At 42.0% G+C, this 10066-nt stretch overlaps 1 long non-coding RNA gene across 5 annotated transcripts in view; it reads right to left on the bottom strand.

The window, feature by feature from the left end:
* The window catches only part of LOC107989793 (uncharacterized), a 16915-nt gene extending 6874 nt beyond the window's left edge, over nt 1-10041 (bottom strand). The window contains exons 1-7 of one of the 5 annotated variants that reach the window (XR_001761306.2): nt 9566-10041; nt 8938-9005; nt 7656-7994; nt 6809-7162; nt 6330-6568; nt 4177-4284; nt 110-255 (exon numbers count right to left, since the gene is read on the bottom strand). This is a non-coding gene — a long non-coding RNA (uncharacterized LOC107989793). Of the gene's footprint in view, nt 1-109; nt 256-333; nt 494-4176; nt 4285-4441; nt 4910-6329; nt 6569-6808; nt 7163-7655; nt 7995-8937; nt 9006-9243; nt 9510-9565 lie in introns of those variants that run through there. The other 4 variants (XR_001761305.2, XR_003052216.1, XR_003052217.1 and 1 more) reach the window with 4 other exon arrangements.
* Nucleotides 10042-10066: the final 25 nt, after the last annotated feature.

The raw sequence follows: 10066 nt of genomic DNA, 5'->3' as shown, positions 1-10066 counted from the left end.
ATTGCACATTTCTATATATGAAAAAATATGAAAAAAAATCCTGATTCATTTTCCAAATAAATATAGTCACACCGTGAAGAAGAAAAAGGAAAATCATTTCCCAGCTCACCTCTGAATCCCTGGTGTTTGCGTCCGGGCCTTTTGGTTTGACTGGTCCACAGTGACAGGCTGGTTTACTGCCCTGGGGGCGGTTGTTGGGGGGGTTGAGGAGGGTGAAGTGTTTGCTGTGTGAAGAGCCCCCTCCTGAGAGTCGTCCTGAAACAAAGGAGAAGGTGTGTGACAGTTGAGTCCCAGTTACTGTACAGCTTTTGTAATCACCACAACAGAACATACCAGCAGACTGGGTCCATAACTCATCCACACAAACAAACTCAGATGCTGGTAAATGAGGCCGAACTCCATCCCCCGAAGGGTGAGACTCGGGTTTTGCGGCGCAGCTTGATGAAGGCAAACAATGCAGCTGTGAGGCGGTGAGAAAAGGAGAGATGGGAAACTGGAAAAAAAGTGGCAAAAAGTTTGGTCCAAGACTTGGTGTGAAACTTCCAGTCCGTGTATTCAGAAATTGTTTTTTTTATCCAAATTTACTGCTCATATTCTCTGTGTGGTGCTGGGAACTGCTACGAGGCGTTCATCATCGCACTGTGAAAGTGATGACAAGCGTTTGAAGAGATTTTTTGGGATTAAAGTTTGAATTTACGACAGAAAGTCTGGAGAAGAAAAAAGTCGGGCTGGAAACAGAACATAATCGGAAAAAACACTGTTGTTGGTAAATAAATAAATGAGACGACATTTTAGCAAAGTTTAAATAAATAAACAATAATTTAATTTAACGCAAACATGGTTTAAAATCTCTGAATCTAATCTGGAGATTATTCTAGATCAACCTGCGGCTCAGTCTTTTCGTACTGACTCAGACTGTCAGATGTCATGTTTGTGAATGGACCACATGTGCGGCTGCTTTTGTAAACACAAACAGTCACGAGTAGAAACTGCGCCGTCTTCGACCTTAGATCTTTTTCTGGTCTGAACGAACATTTAGAAAATATAAAAAATAAAAAAGGAATTTTGACTTTACAGACCAGGCATTGGCAAACTATGGCCGGGGGGGCGGATACGGCCCGTTTGGCTTTTTAATACGGCACGCCAATGTTAATAATTTATATTATCATTATACTTTTGTCTATTGCCTGCAATGCCCAAATTTCCCCAATAGATGGCGTAGAAAAAGATTAAAGCCTTTTAGCCTTTATGAATGAATTTATCCAATAGATGGCGTAGAAAAGGCTTAGCCTTTATGAATGACTTTTACACGTCATATAGTTCACATGAAAGCTGAATCTATCTGCTACAGACCCGGCCCCCTCATCAAATTTTTGGACACCTGGTGACCCCCCCATCCACCCTCGCCCCGGCTTGTTTGGTGATGAAGCTTCCTCCTCCTACCGTTGGTCCAAACTGATCAGATCCTGTTGTGACACGGAGGCCGAAGACCTCACAGACAGAACTTTAAAGTCAAGGGGCAAAAAAAAAAAAAAAAAGTAAAAACATTGGCCGGAGCGTTCCATGACAACTGGCATCCCACACAGCCTAAAACAATACACAGTGTGTCCCTCCTGACAGCCGACAGTACACAGTGGTAGAGTCACGGCGGCGACGGCAGCGGAACGCACGCTCGCCCTGACATCTCCAGACGGCCAACCATGAACAGACAAATGGAAAAAGAAGATTCATAATAAAAAAAAAACAACGGGTCTCCATCACACACTGCCGTGCGTCCGGATGTCACCGGGTGATGAAGACGCGTGCACATGCATGTGGACGTGCACGTGCCTTTGCTGTCACTGGAGAGTTAGTGCCAAGAGCATGAAAGCGTTGGCTGCAGGTCATTAAAATACCTTTGAGAATATGGGATGCTTATCAAATAATATGAACCACATTGCTCCACTTTTCTGCATGTGTAAATGGAAGGAGAGGAGGAGGGGGGTGGAGAGAGGGGGGGGGTCGGGGGTTGATATCTCTACCTTTTTAAGTGCTCTTTGAAGTCTGGGCCTTGAACAAACTCCATGTGACTTCATATAAGTGCAGCAAAGTAGCGGCTACTGTAACGGTCACGACCTGGAATGTTCCTCTGAGTTCCTGTGGGAAAAAGTACCAGTGCGGTGGACAGTGGGGGTGCGGGGGGGCAATGAATGCCGTAGACGTGTGGTCACTGTGTGTGTGAGGTATTGGTGGAGGTTAAAGCGTCTGTGTGGGAAAAGATAAGAATCTTGGTTTTTAAATACAATGACTATTAATGATTTTTATTAAATATAAATTATTCCTTTTTGCATAAAAATATTGTAAAAAGTAGAAAAAATGAATTCATCCTAAATCTGGTTACAGATCAGGCCTGTGATTCAAGGGTCATTGGTTCTAATTCCAGTCCCAGTGGGGTATTTTGAAGTGAATTAAAAGAACACTACTGTAAGACAAAAACTGAAATCTAGTTTAAATACTTGGACTAAAGTTTAGGGCGTGGCACCTCTAGGGGGCGCCATGTCATTTAAATGGATGCTCAAAAGAAAAATAAGGAAAATAATTTAACTTAAAACAAAAAACAGATTATATTTAAATAAATATTTAATTCATAACCAATGATAATAATTGTAATAATAAGTAAATAGTTAAGATACAACTTCTTAAACTTAGCAGGATTTGTTTTTTAACTTGGCTCCTGAACTGTTATTTTATTTTAGTTTTACACTGGCCACAGAGGAGAAGAGTGTTTTTTTATAAAATCAATAACAAAGTAAGATTAAGAACTGAGTCAAACGTCGTCCGTTATTCCAACATCTCTGCTCAGCACATCAGTGACAGCCGTTGGCCCCCGCTGTGGACGCTGAATTATTTTATGGTGCAGTTTAACCATGTATGAAGTAAACAGCAGCTCCAAGCTACCGTCTGTTTTTTGCATTTTCCTCTGACGTTCTTAGGTCACCTCATCTCGGAACGTTTTCAGCACGGCCCACACTCCTTTGCTTTGGGCCCAGCCGGGTCCCCGGGGTCTCATCTGAGGAGGAAATTATTTTTCATTGCCCTCCAAACACAGTGATTCCTGCCAGTTTGGCCAAGTCCACCTCGTGGAAGTTTTCAGGTTAGAACGCTGAGCTTCTCCCAACTTCGGGGCGGCCGAGGGTCGGGCCTTCAGGAAGTGAGGGTCAGAAGTGGAGCGATGGTCGTCTTACTCTGTCGAACCGCAGTTTAATGATACAGTAGCAGCATCCAGTCTGTCATCAGTCTGTCCCCGGAGGAGAACCGGTCAGAGCTGATGTCAGATGTGATTGGTTTTAAAGCAGGAGAAAAATTTGAGTTTAGTTGTTAAACAGAACTTTTATGATCTATTATCATAGTTCTTGGTTTGGGGGTGTGGGGTGAGGAGGGGGTGTGGGGCCGGGGGTGTTTCTCTTCAAACCATTTAAAATGACAGAAATCCATTTTGTCATTGTTGTGGTTCCAGTCATGAGCCTCATGTTAAAACCTTGGGTTTTGGATGTTTTCGCCGCCGCTGACTTTTGTCCCGTTTGATGTGAATCCAGTAAATGAGGGGAGTGGGTTTCCATTCTAATCCATGGCCTGGAGAATGCAGTGACTCATCACGCTGCAGTGTTTCAGGTGACGCAGCAGGAAATCCACCGTCACTCTTGATCACGGCACAGAAATGAATGTGTTTTGCTCATTTTCACAATAAAAAAGGCAGCGTTGGACTCAAGAGTCCCAGGAGTCGGAGGAGACAAACGAGTCCAGCAGAGAGGAGGTCAGCTGGGGTCAGCCGAGGTCCTCGGAGCTGAGCTGCTGTTAAAGTTGTGTCAACACACTGTCATCAGTCCCAAACGTTATGGCTCTTTGTTGAGCAGTTCTAAGTTTGCCAAATGAAAACAACGTTCTTCGTCCAGACGAGAACAAAACACTGGTTCTTAAAGGGGACACGTCACGACAAAATGGACCTTGTCAATAGACATACAGTAACTTTAGAGCCAAGTTCATTTGAACTGGAATTAAAACAAGTCTTTTTTTCTTCTTATATAACAGTTTTCATCGCCCATTATTTATTCCTTCTCTTAATGATGTGTTTTGAACACACATCATTTTTGGTAATAAATAAATAATAAATAATTCACTTTTACTTTCAACACTTACATGGTGAGTCCTTCACTGCCGTTCAAGTCCTGGAGCCATGATAATAACGTCAACCTTCCGGGGTCACAGGGAGAGCTGGAGCCCATCTCTCAATGGGTGAGGCTGAGGCTGAGGCAACAATAAAACATATTTTAATGTATTGAAATAATTACAATATATATTTGACATTAAGTTCACAGAAATGTGTTTGTTTAACATTATGAACAGCCAAACACGACACAAAATATAAACATAAAATTACAACGATGTAATACATGTGCCGTACCTATATGTGACGCTGGAAACACACAAACAACAGGACGCCGGAAGAACGCATTTGTACTTCGGTATCGTGTTGGGTTTAAAAAGACCGAACGCCTGTCATTTCTTCAGCTACTCCGATGTTTTTATAAGTTACAGAGAGCGTTTAGCTTCCGTTTCAATGATGCTAATAAAACTAGCTGCGCGTTTAGCACAAACATAGCTTCGCGGCCCGCCATTCACTACTGTTGTTACCGCCTTGCAACAATGCTAGGTTTTTCCGGTCGCGTGACGGTGACGCACCGGCAACGTCATCGTTGTAAAAGGAAGTGGTTTGAACTGTCGTAACAATAACAAACTTTACTGTTTAGATGTAATGACGTTAAGACAAAATGTCTGAAAGGCACAAATATTTTAGACAGTATAATTAATCATAATAAAAATACACATAACACAAAACAGGACTTTTTAAAATTAATCTCAGTTTTCTTGTGATTTTGAAAGAAAAAAAGACGATCTTCATAATAGCTTATATAACCGCCTATATCCACAGATTGTCGCTGTTGTACACACACTCACTTTAAAAAAAAAGTAATCAATATGTAAATATATTGATAAATTGGTGAACTGAACAGTTGAGTTAATGAATGATGAAGTATTCAATAAAAAGTTTAAACCACAGAGTAAAACCATGTGAACAGATGTCTGTCACGGAGACGTCCAACATCATGTCATTTTTCCCCCTTTGTCTAATTTGTCCAGTCTGTACACAAAATAATGGAAAACAAACTTTCCTCGGGGAATGTTTAATATTTTAGAACTTTTCTCACTCTTTACTGCCGCTCTGTCACAGTGAGGTGACACCAGAACTTTTCAAAAGGAACCAAATGTTCCCAGTGTTACTGTTGTATTTACAGTACTCTCTTCTCTGATGTAAAGTTACCCAGCCCCCCCCCCCCTCCGCCCTGCCCGTGCCCCCACTTTCCCCCACGGCATCTGTCAACTGGCAAATCAGAGTCTTACGGAAACCAGATGTTTAATTGTTTTCAGCTGGGAACGAACACGTTTAGTGTGATCTGCAACGTCTGACTTTTGTCTATATATTTCTATTTGTTTATACATACTGTATGTATATACATATATATATATATATATGTATAAACAAACAAGGGAAATGTCACAACAAATAGATGTAATAAAATACACTGATCTTCTAGTTTCAAATCACTCCAAGTTTTTTTTCTTTTTAGTGTGAAATCTGGTTCTATTTAGTTGAACACAACACCGATATACTTCGCAGGGGGAATTGAAGAAAGAATCGCACAAGATCTTCTTCAAGAGTATGGCTGTTTTTAATACCCATCTGCTGCTACCTAGTGGCAAAGACTACCGTATTGTACTGTCTGTCGCCAATTAGGTAAAATTGGATAAACTTCACCCAGTTGTCTCCGTTACTTTGAAAAGGATCAAGTGAGGACGAATGAATGAATGAATGAATGATTATGGTGGTTAGCATAGCAGATGAGAACATGTTGGGTTAAATGAAGCCTCAGTCCAAACAGGACACTGAGCTGCCTTTATCTGAAGACTCCATTCAGAGTTGGATTATCTTATTAACTAGCCAGTTAACCACTGAGTGACATGAAGGTGTTTCCTGTTCGCCTCCTCTGTTTTGTCCCTGCGGTCGTTGCGTGTTCAACGACTCATTCACCTTCTGTGTCCACTATCCTCACGGCTCCACTCTAGCCAGCACTCAACCTGTGGATATTGTCCTGAGGACGACCGTCCTCTGTGACACGGTCTCTATATTATCCCTCCGTCCAACCCCGACCTCAGTGGTCTCAACCACACGCCACAAAGGTCCAAAGTGTTTTCTTAAATAATGAGAGGAGAATGTGTGACACCTCCCTGACCTGAACAACAGCGTTAGGGACAAAGACATGAAGGCAGCTGGTCCCCAGGGAGTCGTGGACACCGGCATGTCTCCGCAGTGACCTGAGACGCCCTGGTGCCTGTTAAGGCCATCTCCTGAGTGTCATCCCTGTGTCTCTGTGGGTTTCTGGTGTTGTTGTGTGCCAAGGAAGTGGAGTTGCACGAGGAGTAAACTCCCATCTGGTTTCCATTCAGGGTCTCCATAAAAGATACCTGTGGACTGACAACGCCACAAAATCATCGGCTACGATTGGTTGCAGTCGGAACCCATCGTTGAAGGAAAGACGCTGGTCTTAGATAAGGATGTCAGAACCCTCTAATCCCAGGATGACAAACATACATTATATGAATATTTTCTAAGATATTGTACTTATTTGTACAACCCCGGCTCTAACCATTCGCATGTATACTGTATATATGTATATGTATTTATATGTACTTGTTGTATATAGATACTTACATGACATCCCATGATGAGGTTGAAAAACGACATCAGTTGGATCTAGTCAGTCCCAGAGGAACGTGACTGTGGCCCTGGTCCTCAGATGTTCATTTTTCTTGGATCCCAGTGTGAAGATACTGGGATCCAAGGTCCTTTTATGGGTTCACTGGGTTTAATCGTCTGTAAGATCTGGAAGTTTGCTCAAGTGAAGACGATCAAAGGAGGAGGACGGCCGCCGTCAAAGATACACGTCTATATTTAGGTTCTCAGGTCGTCTGTGGACGAGTGTAGACGGTCAGTGTGGGATTATGGGATGGCCAGGTGTCGCCACTATACCAGGGGGCGTCAACACACACACACACACACCGTCTCCTGAGGGAGTAAATATTATACTGGAGTAAAGGTGAAGGCCTTTATGTGCTGAAAACACAAAGTCAAGTCAGAGTCACAGTAAAAAAAAATTAATAAATGTTAAAAATTGTATAGGCATATAAAAACAGAAATATATATATTATTAAATAATAATAATAATAAAAGAGAACCAGACAAAAAGTCTCCTCCATGTCCCTTTAGGGCTCTGTATAATAAAATTTAAAAAATGTAATAATAATAATTTTTGCGATATAAATTTGCACACAGAGAAAGTCAAAGTACGGCCCTCCAGTTTTCAGCAGCAGCAGGTTATTGTTCATGCGGGACACTAATGTGGCCCACATCCTGGGCATTTTCCCTGCAGCCCAGAGAGATTTCCACTCAATCACTCCAGGCATTTCCTGTAATATTGTCAGTGACTGGAGTCTCCTGTCTGTTTGATGTTTGATGCTGAGCACATACTGCTGATTACATTCATGTTAACGGTGGTTACCTTCAGTGGTGAAGGCCCGGGGCTATCAGGAACTGGATCAGGATCAGGATCAGGATCTGGATCTGTGGTCCAAGGTAACGTCTGCTGTGGAATATCGCTGCAGTTCTGCCGTGACACAGTAATGAGCTCAGTCCCAGCGCTGATCAAAGAACTGTTTGTGGCCCAGGCTGAAGATTACACTTGGCTTCTGCTGCTGCGGCCGCTGTGCCCAGCCAGGACCCAGGACCAGGACCCAGGACCCAGGACCCAGGACTCAGGACTCAGGACCCAGGACTCAGGACTTAGGACTCAGTACTCAGGACTCAGGACTCAGGATCCCAGAGGAGATGTTTATCTGAGCTGTACACAAACAAACATGTTGTGCGTCATTGAACACAGCCTTGAAATGTTAATCTTTTCTTTGTGTTGTTGCACTGATGGACTATCTCTGTTTGTGTGTATTTGTGTGTGACGGGGTGAGGAGGGGAGGGGGAGGTGAAGAGGGAGGGAGGTGGAGGGGTATAAGTTTTCCATTTAAACCAGCCAGTGTTTATGTCTTTGGACTATTTTATTTATTATGAAGTTATTGTTTATGTGGGTTGAATTTGTTACATTTATTTATGTTGATTTATATAATAATAACGAACATAATCCTTCATCAGGTCTTTGTCTATTAACTAACTATTAGATTCACCTCAGTCTTTTATTTGATGACGTAAGTATTTTTATATATTATAACAGTGAAAATGATCAACGTCTCGACTTCATTTACTGACGATGTCACCTCTTCCAGAAACACTTTAACCCAGATGTATTTTTTTTACACTTGAGTGTTTGTGTTCTTTCTTCCTCAACCCTTCAGTCTCTCCTCCTGTAGTTCCTGTAGACAATGAGTTGGATCTGAATCTGACAGACGCGTCTCTTGAGCCTGAAGCCCGAGAAGGAGCGTCAGCTGTGGGAGAGATGTCGACGGCAGAAGGTCCTGACAGGGACCTCACCTCCGCCTCCGCCTCCGCCGCCGGGGATTCACGTGTTGAATACGGAGGAAGGAAGAAAGGATTTCTACGAGTCAATGTGGCTTCTTTTAGTTATTCAGAAGTTTATGAAGGGCGGGGGGAGAGGGGGGAGGAGGGGGGGGTGACTAAAATAGACTAAAATAATGTGTTTATTACAAATAAAAACCCTCTGTTGACAAAACCATTCCTACATTTTAAGGATTATATCGATTGTTATTTAGGTCTGACATTTATACAGTTAGTGTTGAAGCTAAAAACTACGGGGAAAAAAAACCCAAAAACGTTACCGTTACAGCTCAGCGGAAAGTTCCAGGTGAACGCGGTACCGGGATCGACATGAGTGAAACCAGAACTCCTACAAAGACATGAGAGAAGAAGAAAAAAACGTTTCTTTACTTAACATTAACTAAGATGTAAAGTAATTGAGTCATAAATAGAGTATTACTGGAGTAACAGAAGTATTAAACGAGTATTTGTTCAAGTTTCCAAGGTTTTTTTTGTGAAATATCGGCCTTTGGTAAAAAAAAAATTCTGAGAAGTTGTAGGGATGTAAAAAGAGAAATAATTAATTAAAATAAAATTGTCGGTATCACCTTTGGGCTCAGGTTCTGTCGCAGATATTCGAGGGATATCGTGAACTGCCATCAGAGAAATTATACTTTTTTTTATCGTATTTAAGATGTTGATCTTAAACCAGAAGTCCTTAAAACTGTCTGAAAATGTTTTAAATGATGGCAAAAAATAAAAAAAGTTTATATCTCAGTTCTTTAATACTTTTTCTGAAGTTTTTATTTCACCTGTATTTTTGGCTTTAGTCTAGATTTAAACGGAGATTTTGTTTTTAAAAAAACGATCTTTCGATTTACCGCGGACACGCGCACAGCTGAAGTGGAATCGTGTTGTGTCCGTGTTCACCTGTCTCTCTCTCTCTCTCTCTCTCTCTCTGCAGCGTCAGGTCACGTGACATCAGGCCAGTGTTTACGGCCAACAAACAGAGTCTGTGTAGAATCAGCTTTCCTGGAGGACCTGGTCAAATCCACATCCAGGTCCGGTGGAGGGCCGCACTCCACAGAGAGGAGTCCTTCAGGCTGCTGGATTAAAGTCTGCCTCGTCACAGCGCGTGTCCTCCGTCACTTTGTTCTTCATTAGGGACGTATTTGGCCCACTTTAATCATGTCAGGTGTCGGCTGTTCCTGATGTGGTCCACATGGGCAGCATCATGTGAGGGGAAGAGAAAAAGAAATTAAGTTTAAAAATAAAATACAAAATAAGAGACAATTAGAATTTAGAATTAGAAAAAGAAATGTTTAATTTATGTTTATTTTCTATCACTGTAAAACACAACAATAACTGATTCATTTCCTGTCACGTGTCCTACTGGGAAATTTTGTTTTGATTTTATATCAAACTGGGCCA

Source organism: Cynoglossus semilaevis, chromosome 16, assembly GCF_000523025.1.
Source record: "Cynoglossus semilaevis isolate Cse_v1.0 chromosome 16, Cse_v1.0, whole genome shotgun sequence".
In the NCBI taxonomy this organism is placed as follows: Eukaryota; Metazoa; Chordata; class Actinopteri; order Pleuronectiformes; family Cynoglossidae; genus Cynoglossus; species Cynoglossus semilaevis.
This window is presented reverse-complemented; position numbering and strand designations above follow the sequence as displayed.